This window comes from Pleurodeles waltl, chromosome 1_1 (genome assembly GCF_031143425.1).
Source record: "Pleurodeles waltl isolate 20211129_DDA chromosome 1_1, aPleWal1.hap1.20221129, whole genome shotgun sequence".
Classification (NCBI taxonomy): domain Eukaryota; kingdom Metazoa; phylum Chordata; class Amphibia; order Caudata; family Salamandridae; genus Pleurodeles; species Pleurodeles waltl.
This window is the reverse complement of record NC_090436.1, coordinates 457,805,189-457,819,580: the sequence shown is the minus strand read 5'-3', so window position 1 is coordinate 457,819,580 and position 14,392 is coordinate 457,805,189.

Genomic DNA, 14,392 nt, shown 5'->3' with positions numbered 1-14,392 from the left:
AGGTGCACTAGGGGCACATGTGAGGTGGCACTGGAGTAGGTGCTGCCCCATTTCTCATAATTCTGCCCCATGGTCTTTAATGGCAGATAATTTTGTATTTGTATGTGTGCGACACAATGCAGCAGACAGGTGTGTGTCCAGACTATAGGTATGTCAGCTATGTGTAGATGATATGTAGTTGGTTATGACACCACTTGGGTGGCATTTGATTTAGATCCTGCTGAAGGTTTGCACACCATGATTTACGTGGGACTGTTCCTATGTGTGACTTTCTCAAAATGACTATGGCCTATGCCATTGACATCCCTGCGCACTTCTTTGTTTGCTGTAATGTGTGTGTGTCATCTCTATTTAGTTGTCAACCTGTGGACACTTGTAGTGGTTTGTGAGCAGCTTCTCTATGCAAAGGGACTTTGCTCCACCTGTCCACACGTGGTGTGCCAGTCAGGGTGTGGCTGTGTTATGTACATGTAGGTGTATGTGTTTGTGAAGTGCAATGTATGCAGTGTAGTGTGGCATGTTGCATATGTATTGTTGCATGTACATCTATGTAGCCCCACCCATGTGTATTTAGTGTGGTGTTTGTCTTGTTTGTCCTAGATGGTTGGTGTGTTGTGTGTGTTATGATTAGTATGGTGGCCTACCTATGAGTAGACCATTGCCTTATTGGCCATCCTGAAACGGCTTGTTGATGGTGCAATGGAGAATGATGTATGCATCATGGACGCTGCTGGGATATTTAGCAAGGATGTTGATGAAGAGCCCACGGTGGTCCACGATGGCCTGCACATTGATGGAATGTGTGTGCTTGCGATTCCTATGTAGGTGTTCCGTTGCTGCAGGTTGCACCAGTTGCACATGGTTGCAGTCCATTGCGCCCAGCACATGCGGAAATCCAGCAATTTGATAGAAACGTTGCTTGGTCTACTGCTTAAGATGCTGAGTGTTTGGGAAACAGATGTGGTGGGGTGTGAGGCGTATGATTGCGTCCAGGACCTTAGGTAGAAGGACCGAGAAGGATGGCAGGGAAATAGCAGCCACTTGTGCACCCGTAATCTAAAAAGATCCAGATGCCAGCATGAGGAGGACATCGAGGAGTTTGGTCATGGGTGGTATGTTAGTGGGAGTTTGCACCCTTGCTGTGATGTGTGGCGCAATATGGTGCAGCAGGCGTACAATGGACTCCCTGTTCAGTCTGTACATCCAGATCACATTTTCCTCCCTCAGTCCAAGGAAGGTTGTGCGCTGTCTGAAGATCCTCCCCTGCCTTCTGCGCTGCATTTGTGGCTGCTGTGGTGGTGTTTGTGGTTGCTGCGGTGGTGCTGGAGGGACCTGCTGTCTTCGCTGACGTCTGTGGCGTGTGCCAAGCTGGAGCAATACCACTTTCATGATGTCCTGGTGATTTCCAGAGCTCCTTCTGTGTGTTTCCCTTCAGTGGTGATGTACGGGCCTCTTTTTAACACCTGGTCTGACCAGGCATTAAAATTTGCCGCTAACCGGACTTAGCGCCATTTTTCGAGCCTGCTTCATTGGTTTGCGTTGTTTTTGTGTCTGTGGGTAAATATGACGCTAGAGGGCTAGCTCCATTTTTTGGAAGGGAACGCCTACCTCTCATCTTATTGTCACAATGAGACACAAGGTGGTCTGGTGCTCCATTGAAATGGCGCTAACTTCTAAATTTTGATGCTGGACGGGTTTAGCGTCAAAATATAAATATGGAGTTATGATTGTACCACTTTAGCGTACAAAAAAAAGACGCTAAGGCGGCACAAACATTTCATAAATATGGGCCCATGAGTTAGAAGATATGTCACATTTTCTCCCTCTCACACAACACAGTGCAGAAACTTTAGTTGCTTTGCTGCGTTATATATTAGTAATTGTAACTCTACTTGTTTGTACTGTGAAGATTGGGCATAGTAGTGACTGTGGTCTGTGACACCTTTAACTAGTAGCAAATAATGTTGTCAGAAAAATACTAATGTTAATAAAACTGCTCTGGTCAGTAGGAAGATCTGAACAGAAAGCTTTATGTTTAGCTCCATTTTCACTTATGCTATAAAGTTGCCTATGGAATTGTTGTGGGTCATTTCAGAATGACAATGTACACGTTATTGCCAAACAGTTACAGACCCTAGTGTCCAAATATAATAGCCATACACATTTTAGCCATTGTAAAACTACTAAATTAAGTGCTAAAACATCTCCAAGACACCGTGCAACTGCATTTGCTGTATATGTTATCCAACACGTGTTTTGTGATAGGTTTCGTGTTTCTTAATTTGCCACTCTTTTTGCATAGTTATTTTGTCTAAGCAAACATTGTCCATTAATTAATGAAAAAGTACAATTTCAAATGAATCCTTAAACCATAACCTTAATTCCTCCTGCTAGATCAACATTAAGACAAGTTCAATATTAAATGGACGCTAGTTAACTTTCAGTATTCACTACACTACCATATTTAAATAATATGGTTGAAAATATTTTATCATTTCTCATACTAATCAAACATTTTTAACACTAACGGGGAAGTCAATGAAAGGTATGTGGCAACAATACATGTATTTTTATGGCCCGTCGAAGCAGAAAAGGAAAAGAAAATAAGAGTAGTAAGCAGAAATTTTTAAAGTTTAAAATATGCCGACACGAAAATATTACTACCAACCACAGTACTGATGCATAATAAGAGAAAACGTTACAAAAATAACTACCATTTTTACAAACAAACACCTCTTTTAGAGTCGGGGGGGGGGGTTGTTTTCTCAAAACCTTTCAGAACTAGAACGCTAGACAACTGGAGTAGAAGCTTGCATACTACTAAGTTTTCAACGACCATTATGAAAAATATATAATTTCATACGTACGCCACACATTAGGAAAAAACGGTGTAATTTTAAACATGTGCATTAATGAGGAACAGGCCGCTGGTCACCAAAGATCTAAAGAACCGAATATGCATGAAAAAGGTAAAATCTCGGAAGTAAGTCCAAAGGACATATTATGTTCATAGAAAAAATATCATGTGCTAATTTATTTACTGACTTTTCACCTATCAGTGAAATGTATATGCCACATTGCAAGCTGTTTCGGGTTAGATGCAGATAGCTGTGTTACTCTGATGAGAAGCACACATTTTCGATCAGGGCTCAGAGTCAAAGGTTGTTCGCACGAGAGGAAGATTTCGTTTGGAGAACAGGGAACACACCGCAGCTTTATTCTATAATTAGGGCAGGTGAGAAGGGTGATAACACCAATCCCTCTGATCATCCTTTCATTGGGATTCTGGGGGAGCAGTTAATATACACATTTAGAAACTGATTGCTAATAAGAAATGCCTGGCACATCTTAGCGCTCATTTCACATCCTGCTTTAAATCACCATGCCGAAATGGTCCTCTGCTCTCACATTGATTGTCAATTAACTTGCCTTTCCTTGCCTTACTTAAGCCTTTATGATTATTTGTTGTTTTTGCCCTTATCCCTTTTGCCAGTGAGCAGCTTCCTGCATGTATGTATGCTATATGTGTGCCTCGTATTTCCATGGGACAAACCTAGCCAAAAAACAGCATAGAACAGTACAGAGAAAAAGCCAAACATAAAGTCAATGAGAAAAAGGAGAGGTAGCTGGTTTGCGGACTGCATTGTGAGGTAGTGTTCTTTAACCCCTTCGCTGCCAGGCCTTTTCCCTTTCAGGTACCAGGCCTTTTTTGGCTATTTGGGGCAGTTTGCGCTTAGGCCCGCATACATTTTTGTCCACATAAGCTACCCATGTCAGTTTTGCATCCTTTTTTTCCAACATCCTATGGATTCTGGAGGTACTCAGAGATTGTGGGTTCCCCTGAAAGAGACCAAGCAATTAGCTAACATACAGCGAAAAGTTCATTTTTAAAAAGAAAACGGGAAAAAAGGGCTGCAGAAGAATGCTTGTATTTTTTCCCTGAAAATGGCATCAACAAAGGGCTTGTGGTGCTAAAATCACCATCTTCCCAGCTTTTAGGAATAGGCAGACCTGAATCAGAAAATCAAATTTTTCAACACAATTTTGGCATTTCACTGGGACATACCCCATTTTTACTATTTTTTGTGGTGCTTTTAGCCTCCTTTCAGTTAGTGAGGGAAATGGGTGTGAGAACAAAATTTGGAAATCAGCAAGGGGTTATTTGTGTAGATCCTACATGGTATTCCTACAGAAAATAGCTGAAATAAAAAAATATTAAAACTGAGGTGATAAAAGAGCCATTTCTCTCCACATTTTACTCTGTAACTTTTTCCTGTGATGTCAGATTTTCAAAAGCATTATACTGTTATGGCTGCTGGACTCTTCTGGTTGCAGGGATATATAGGCCTTGTAGGTTCATCAAGAACCATATGTACCCAGAGGCAATAAAGGAGCTGCAGCTTGCATTGGGTTTTCATTGTATGCCAGGTATGCAGCTACTCATTTGGTGATATATAAAGAGTGAAAAATAGGTATCAAGGAAACCTTTGTATTTCCAAAATGAACACAAGATGTTGAGAAGCAGTGGTTATTTGTACATCTCTGGGGTCCCCATACTAGAATGTGAATTACAGGGCATTTCTCAAATAGATGTAATGTTTACACACTGTCTTACATTTGGAAGAATTTTTTTTAGAGTAAGACAAGGGGCAATAACACTTGTTCTGCTATTCTGTATTTCCCCAAGCCTCCTGGAAAAAATGGTACCTCACTCATGTGGGTAGGCCTAAGGTCCACGACAGGAAACGCAACATGGACAAATCACATTTTTACATTGTAATCTGATGTGTTTTTTGGAAAGTGTCTAGCTGTGGATTTTGGCCTATAGCTCAGCCGGCACCTGGAGAAACCTACCAAACCTGTGTATTTTTTAAAAATAGACTCCTGGAGGAATTCAGAATGGGGTGACTTGTGGGGCTCTCACCAGGTTCTTTTACCTAGAATCCTTTGCAAACTTCAAAATTTGGCAAAAAAACACTTTTTCCTCATATTTCAGTGACAGAAAGCTCTGGAATCTGAGGGGAGTCACAGATTTCCTTCCACCCAGCATTCCCTCAAGTCTCCCGACACAAATGGTACCTCACCTGTGTGGGCAGGCCTATTGCCTGCGACAGGAAATGCCCCAAAACACAACATGTACAAATCACATTTTCCCAAAGAAAACTAACCTGTTTTTTGCAAAGTGCCTAGCTGTGGATTTAAACCTCTAGCTCAGCCGGCACCTAAGGAAACCTACCAAACATGTGCATTTTTGAAAACTGGACACCTAGGGGAACCCAGGATGGGGTAACTTGTGACACTCTCACCACGTTCTGTTACCTAGAATCCTTAGCAAACCTCAAAATGTAGCAAAAAAAACCAAACTTTTCCCTCACATTTTGGTGATAGAAATTGTTGAACTCTGAGGGGAGCCACAGATTTCCTACTACCCAGCATTCTCCCACATCTCCCTATAAAAATGGTACCTCACTTGGATGGGTAGGCCTTGTGCCTGCAACAGGAAATGCCCCAAAACACTACGTGGACAAATCAAAATGATGAAATTCTAAACTACCTGTTTTTGCAGGGGAGGCACCTGCATTTTAGGTCCGGGGCTCAGCAGCCATCCAGGGAAACCTACCAAACCCAGGGAGTCCTGGGAGGTGTGATTTGCGTGAATCGCCCAGTGTTTTCTTACCCAGAATCCTCAGCAAAGCTTAAATTTAGCTAAACAATCACATTTTCCCCACATTTCTGTGTGGACTCACCGCACCGGCACAAATTCCCTACCACCCAACATTCCCCTCAGTCTCCTGATAAAAAAGATACCTCACTTGTGTAGGTGGGCCAAGTGCCTGTGACATGGAAGAGCCAAAAACATTTCAAGATTGAGGGGGAACCAAAGCGGGTCCAAAGGGGCAGTTGAAAAAAAAAAAATCTAGGCTGACAAGCAGGGCAGAATTTTTATCAGTATAGATTCAACAATGCTGGGTGGTAGGAATGTTGTGGATTCCTAAGGTTTTTGGAAGGTTCCATCACAAAAATGTAGGGAAAATGTGTGATTTCAAGCAAAGTTGGAGGTTTGCAGGGCATTGTGGGTAGAAAAATGGTGCGGGTGCATCTGAAGCACACCACCCTGGACTCACCCAGATGTTTAGTTTTCAGATGTGTCTAGATCTCATAGATTTTTCTACATGGCAGCGTCCCAAAGTCCGAAAAAGTGCAGTCCTCAACATTTCATGTGGGACGATTTTGAGAGTTAAGCAAGTTCTCATGGCCCAAACGTAAAACCAAAACCCAAAATAATCAAATACCATCTTGCTTGCCGTGGGATAAGTAGTTTTGGTGTGCAGTGGAGAGTTGAAAAACTGCTACCTGGTGCCTAAGTGGTTTCTGCCCCTGCCGGAAGCAGATCGGCCTGATAGAAATAGGCCAATCTGCCCCCAAGAGGGGCAGAAATGGCCTAAAGTAAATTTGGCCCCCAAGGGAGCAACCCTTGCCTAAAGTGTCGCTCCCCAACTGTAAAAAAAAAAAAAAAAAATCCCTGGTGCCTACTGATTTCTGAACCCCTTTGCAAGAGATCGGCCCAATTAAAATAGGCCGACCTGCCCCCAAGGGGTGAGAAATGGCCTAAAGTAAATTTGACACCCAGGGGAGCGACCCTTGCCTAAGGTGTCGCTCCCCAACTGTAAAAAAAAATGTTTTTAAATCCATGGTGCCAACTGATTTCTGAACCCCTTTGCAAGAGATTGGCCCAATTAAAATAGGCCGACCTGCCCCCAAGGGGTGCAGAAATGGCCTAAAATAAATTTGACACCCAGGGAGTGACTCTTGCCTAAGGGGTCGCTCCACTTGAGTGAAATCCCTGGTGTCTAGTAGTTTCTGACCCTCTTTGGGGGCAGATTGGCCTAAGAAAAATAGGCCAATATGCTCCAAAAGGATGCAGAAATGGCCTAAAATTAAATTGCCCCCCAGGGGAGTGACCCTCACCTAAGGGGTCACTCCCCATCAGTAAAAACATGAAAAAAATCAAAAATATCCCTGGTGCCTAATGGTTTCTGCCCCACTTGGGGGCAGATCGCCTAATTAAAATAGACTGATCTGCCCCAAAGGGGGGCAGAAATGGCCTAAAATATATTTGCCCCCCAGGGGAGGGATCCTTGCCTAAGGGGTAACTCTCCTTGTGTGAAACCGACATAAAAAAAAAAATCAGTGGTGTCTAGTGGTTTCTGCCCCCCTTGGGGACAGAAATGGCCTAAAAACAATTTGCCCCCCAGGGGAGCAACCCTTGCCTAAGGGGTCGCTCCCCACATGTAAAAAAGAAAACTATCCCTGGTGTCAGGGGCAGATCGGCTTTATTAAAATAGGCTGATCTGCCCCCAGGGGGGCAGAAAAGACCAAATAATAAATTGCCCCTTTGGGGAGCGCCCCTTGCCAAAGGGGCCACTCCCCTTATACATAAATACATTTTTTTTAAAACTCAAAATCCCTTCTGTCTAGTGGGCATTTCTGCAGCCCAATCACTTCACGATCGGGCTGCAGAAATACTCAAAGAAATATGAAAGGAAAGGCTTTCATGTCTCTGTGTCACCCCTACCCCCCCAACCGGAAGAGAAATGCTTTGTATTTCTCTTCTGATTGCAGGGCAGTCTCTGATGAGGTCTGCGCGCGATTGTACGCTGATGTCATCAGAAGTCACTGGAGGGAATGGGGGGTGGGGGAGGTAAGAGGAGCGATTCCCCTTCCATCCCTGCCCGGGGAGGGTGGGTGGGAGGCTTATGGGGGGCACTAGTGGTCCCCCCATGAGCCGGTCCCGCTCCACAGCCAAGGGCGTAACCGTTATATCCTTGACGACTACCGGGTTAAATAGGTGTCTCTTCATTTTTTTCCTAATTTGAAGTTGAGTTTGGGAGGTCCTGAGGGATGCAAGAATGCTGTTCCAGATCCTAGATGCCTAGATAGAAAGGGCCTGCTGCCTTGTTTTTTTTTCACAGTTCTTAGTCTACAGTCAGATTGTGTCCTGGCTACGGCTTCTTGAGTTACCACAGGTTGAAGTTTTCTGCATTCACTACTTTTTCAAGAATTGAAGGTTAGCAAGGTTGGCTCTGGAGGTAGGGGTGGAGGTGCAGCATCTGTATAGATGAATCAGCACTCACCAAGTTAGGAGGGGTGTAAAATTTAAGAATCAATTTTTTTTTTAAAAGTGAAGAGATTATGTGTGTACCGATTGCATGGTTTGTCTTGGGCACCAGATGCGGGGGGAACGTTTATTGCTACTCCAGTTGCCATTTAACCACTGACTCCTATGCTACTCCATTCTTACATAATGACTTTAAGTTTAACGCGTTCTCTTCCCTGAAAAACAATTGTTGCTGGCCCTTTCTTTTATTTGGCTTCAGGCATTTAGATGACTATACCAGTCTTTGCTCTTCCACTTTATTCCAGTTTACAAACAGTTAGACCCAGATTTATTAAAAATGTGTGCTCAAACAAAATCTTGCACAAGTATAACTTTCCACCACAAAAGTTTTTTTGCCCTAAAAATGTGTTCTTTAGATAGAGCTTTGTGCTGCTCTGCTTCACTTTGCATTAGGGGTGGTAGTAGGGTGTAAACTGGGTGGATGGGTGCAAATCCCCAAGGTTTTTGATGCAAAGCCCAATCTATTAATATAAGCAGACCTGGTTTGGACTAAAAAAATAACACTTCCTTGCAGAAGACGGTAAAAAAGCGACATGATCTCATTTTCTCACACAAGCCACATTTTGCATATGTATTGAAGTGCACAGCATACGTCCAATATGTTGCATGCTTCAGAGTTGGTCTATGCAGAGTAATTTGTCCTGGAAGGGAATTCTTCCAGTACAAATCCTATACCAGATAGCATACACTCACAAGGCCACCTTTTATAAAGTGACAGAGTAGCAGCAAGCCATTTTTATTAATAAATATTCCTCTGCCACTTTTCACGTGGAATGGCAAGCTTGGTGCAGCAGCATAAATTGGCAACATCACAAAACAAAATAAAATGATGGACGGAGTGTTGAAACTTTTCAAACACTCATTCCCAGTCACAGATCTGGGTTTAATCCATCGTTATTTTGCTCGCCGCGTCACCCCAGTTTGGACCCAGACGTATGCAAATCAGCCTTGAGCTTGTTCCACATGGGAACAGTCCAGCCTGAACTGCCAGGTCAGGTCCTCCCTGGACAGGAAACAAGCATCCTGGGAATGGTTTCAGGGTATCATCCTTCATCAGCCAGGCCAGCTTGAATCCAGTGGCGCAGCGAGCAAGGGACCCTCATCTGGGCATACCCTAGCCACTTAGGGTGCACAGATCTGGGTTTAATCCATTGTTATTTTGTTCACCACGAAACCCCAGTTTGGACCCAGCCGTATGCTAATCAGCCTTGTCCTTGTTCCAGCATACATTGCCATTATTTATTTATGTGTGCATTTACACTGGTGGCAATAGGAGAGCAGCACTGACAATATCTATTCCACCAATTCACAACACAGGGTGCTTCACAGAGGTGGTGCATTCACAGCAGGTGAAGCTAGAATTGTTTGTTTGTTTTTTCTTTTCTTGCGTTTCTTCTGGCACTTCAACTTCTGCTACTACTTAATCACATGAGGGGTGATCAGTGACTGATACCTTGTTCAAGTATCGAAATCCCTTGTAGACTTGAACAAAGCATCTTTTTAGCATGCCTCTGTGTGTTTGAGAAATGTTAATGTTTATCCATTTACATCTACACTTGGAAGGCTGTCTTTGCTGTCTGCCCAGGTGGACTGTTTAAATATAGTTTGCCAACAGCTAGATGCCTTTTGATGTGTTTATTTTAAACCGCTTTTGCATGCCAAATAGCACCAACATGGAATGCAATGTTGGCTAAGAAGCAACAATTGACTGAAGGTGTCACACTTGGAGTCACTTCAAGTTGTCTACTTTTACAAAATAGTCTAGCATCAATTCAAAAAACTATTTCAAATGCAAAATCAAAAGTAAACTCTGCTCGTTCATGTTAGGGTAGCTGTCTCTTTCTTTAACACCACACATTCAAACAACCAGTAACAATGCTGATCATGTTGGATTTTTAGACAACAGAAGTAAAACATGGGTAGAAACAGAGCAAACTTCCCTAACACAAAGAGCAGCTAAAGAACAGGTTGCAGCAGCGGAAGACGCAGCAGTAGCAATAGTGCTTGTTTCCCTTCACACAAGGTGGAGCACCCACAATGCCAACCTCTATGCCTCATAGAAGATACTGAGGGGCAAAAGCATTGGAAATGCCCTTTGTTCACAGAACGTGAACAGCAGAGCATCACCAGTGCAAGCGTCCCTCTCCAACAGAACAGGAACAGATGGTGCAGCTGCAGTGCATGCTTCTCTCCCTCACAAGAGAGGTACATCTTAGGCAGCAGCAGTTGCAAGCTGCAATTTCTACACCCTCTGACCTCCTAGTTCTTCTCCCTGTCCAACACCAAGGACTAGGGTAAGGAGTTTTACCACAAAAGAGGCAGACACATTATTCTATACCACCCGCCTAGAAATGGTGTCTCATTTGCTGATTGTACTGCTAAAATGTCTTTCTATGCATGTGGTAGCACAGTCATACTCCTCATAATCTCCTCCCAAAAATGTCTCCTCCCTCTCCTATGTCACATACATCCTAGCTTGGGCTCTTTTCTGTTTTTTTTCCTCTACCCTCTTATTAAATATGTACTCACATATATTTTCCATTGCCACTCCCTTGCCTCTATTTCTCTATCTCACATACCCTTATCGTTCACCCTCCTATCTCAGGCTTTTCATTATCATGCCTCATATTTCTTCATCCTCTAATACTCTGCCTTGTCTCCCTCCCTTGTCTTCAAGCTCTCCACATGCATACACACTACTCTCTTCTCTTTCTGACCGTCATCTCACTATCCTCTTTGATGCCTTCCTAACAACTTCCTTTCACATATATTTTGGTATTGCCTCCTTCTCAAACCCTTTAATCTAAGATCCTCCTCTCTGACCCACACACTCCTCTTACCATCCCACCCTCAACAATGTTTACAACTTCCTCTCAATGGAATGTTGTCCTCACAAACATACACATACTAAGTCTTCCGCCTTAAATCCTCCCCCTTACACTCTGCCTTCTCTCATTGACTTGCCTATCTTTTTCAGCTTCTGTTTCTCACACTCATTTTTACTTTTGTTCTTTCTCTCATACATAGGTGAAAGCATGACAGGATTGCTTTGCTTTTACACTCCCTATCACAAGTGAAAATGTAAAATGATTATTTTTCAAATTTCTGGTGGTTCCTCAATTTTGAAACATCAACTTTGAGGCTCTGTTGAAGAGGCTTAAAGAGAAAACCATATGCCAGATCAGAGAGTTAAATCAATGCAATCATAGCTTCAGCATGAAACCTGGTTATTTAATTGCACAAACAGAAGCAGCATTACGATTTGTGGTAATTTACAAACTTATGGACTTTATTAGAAACTTTGATTTTCATGCATTAAGGAGTTCCTGCCCTTATTAGGTAATTGTTATTTGGAGCAAATAAGCAACATCCTAAATTACGAAGCTTAAACCAGGGATACACCTGCCAAACATTTCAAAAAGGTGCTGAATGCTTTGACCCAATCTTCCTTCAGTCTTCTTTACTGGTCCCAAGTTGGCAGTACCTTATTTGACCGTCACATTGTCCCTTTAAACATTTAGAAATTCTGCACGAGGAGGAAATAAATAATTCCATGGATACAGCCATGAAAATGCATGCAATGCTTAAAGAAGATATATATATATATATATATATATATATATATATATATATATATATATATATATATATATAAATATATATATATATATATATATGTATATATATATATATATATACGTATATATATATATATATATTTATATATAAATAACCTTTTAAATGGCAGTATTTCTCTGGCATTAGTAGTGCTGGATACAGTTATTAACGCTCTGGATTGACTTTGCAAAGCAATGGAGTTGTGCCACTGTCAGTCATATAATTCCCCATAAACCCTCATATTTCTGGCTGAACACATGACAGCAAAATCGCATAAAATGTTGGACAGTATGTAATCATAAAAAGATGTAACTGGCAAGTTTGTAGACTGTACAATTAACTCAATTTGTGTCTTGACACTGCTAACATACAGCTGTCTGTTGTCATTGATCCTATGGTGTTTATTTACCAAAGTCAGAAAGGTGAAAGGCTTAGTGGCCCCACCGGGATTTTAACATGTGACCAGTGAGTCAAACACAAGTCCATGCAGTGTATATATTAGACCATTGAGATACCATCCTCAGCCTATAAGAAAGATTTTAATAGACTGAAAAGCATTTTCCCAAAATATATAAAACCCGGTTAAGCAGGCAGGAAACATTGTAGCTTTAGTAACATTATTAAACCACTGTACTAGTAAGGCAGGTGGCAATGTTTTGATTTTTCAAGCCCTCAGGGCAGTCTGAAAATGTGTGGAAAGTGGCCCTCCCCAAAGAAGGATTTTTACACAACAAGTGATTAGAGTACTACTTTCAAAATCTGTAGGCTGCTAATTGAGTGTTGTAGACTGCATGAATTGGGAACTGAAACACCGCTATATCTTTGGTTCTTCATAATAAGGTCGAAAATTATCACCTTGCCTGCCTTTACTTTCCCACAAACTGTACAACAGGATACTAGAAAAAGGGGGTTAAAGAACTCAGGGTGCCTCAAAGCCCTTTGTATGGGAAGGTGTAGCCAACATCTACCCACACGTTCTTCTTCTTGGGACCACTGAGTCTTCATGGTCCACAGTATTGGCATGGGGGAAATCTCTGTGTGCTTGTGGGCTAACTCCTCACATATAGTGAATTGTTTTTAACAGTAGTATACCTTAATAATTCCCCAATGGCACTGTCAATCCTTATGAAAAGTATGAGGTATATACAATTTATAATTAACTAGCAATGTTCATATCCATTTGGAGGCACGCGTTTTTAAATGTTTGTTTACAAGGGACTTGGATACTAAACATTAACCCACTCTCAGCCAATGTTTAAATAGTTTTGGCTGCATGATCTTCCTTGAAATGGTTGTTTAAATGTAGACATTTACAGATGAGATGAACTAGCCATATGCAAAACAGCCTTGGATGTGCTCATTAAGGAACAGACCCGGTCCTCTAGGAACCTAAGTACAAGCAAATCCAGATCAGTTTTAGACTATATGGACTCAGCCATTATAGTGCAGCTCATTAACAGTGTCACATTGAAGTGGGAGCCCGCATCTGGACATACCCATTGCACTTAGGGTGGAATGTTTGGGCTAATTTCAGCCACTGTAATTGCTTGAGCTGCATCCCAGACCATAATATTTTTGTCCACCATGCCACCTATCCCTGGATAACTGTTGTCAATCTGTGACCTACGTGTGGTCAGTCTTAGGATCATGCTGCCTAATCATGCATAATGGTGCCTTGTTTGGGAATATATTGTGGGTATTTACAATTGCATTCAGACTATCCCTGGATAAATGTGCCCCATTGGTGATACATTTATTGCCATATGTGATAACATTCTGTTTATTTCTGGCATTATATTGGTTGCCTTTTGTCATATCTGGGGTATGCTAAGCAACATTCTCACTATCTCTTCCATAGAAGTGGGACACTCTTACCATAATGTGGCCATTCTTGAATTAATTAAAGCTATTCCTGGTATAATAGTGGTAAAATATTTGACATATGAAGGACATGCTTGTTAAATGATGATGATAAATAAATATCAAAGGCAGAAATTTTCTACATGTGACAGAAAATTTGTGAGTGACTGGTGAAAATAAAAAAAACTGTGCAGCCGATTTAGAGTTTGGCAAGTAGTCAACCCATCTGACAGTGGAAGAGGACATTATGTATGCCACCCTAACAGACTACCACGCTCCAAATTTTGAGATAACTGCCAGCCCAGCAGTAATCCCTGTGCCTTTAGAGGATCCACCATCTTGTCAGTTCATCTGACAGCACTACAAGGTCAGTAGATGGCAGTCATCTGTTAGGCAGCTATTCACTAAACACAAAAAACTAATGAACCCCACACCCTAGGTCCCCGTGATGGACAAAATGAACACTTCAGACTATCCACTGTAAAAAGGCCTGGAAGTCTGATGTTCTTATTCTTTCTGCCCCTACTCTGTTGGCCCATCAGAGCAGGCAGATCAAGAGTTTGGCAGACAGCCAGACAGGGTGTTGTGTGGCCATTTTAGTTATAGCTCCATGCACGTTATTTTAACACACTAGGCCGCTGTGCACTTTAACCTAGATATATTTTATTCTGCTTCGCATTGTTATTTTTACAATAACCATTTTACGGTCTTGTTTTATTTTTCATCTATCTAACT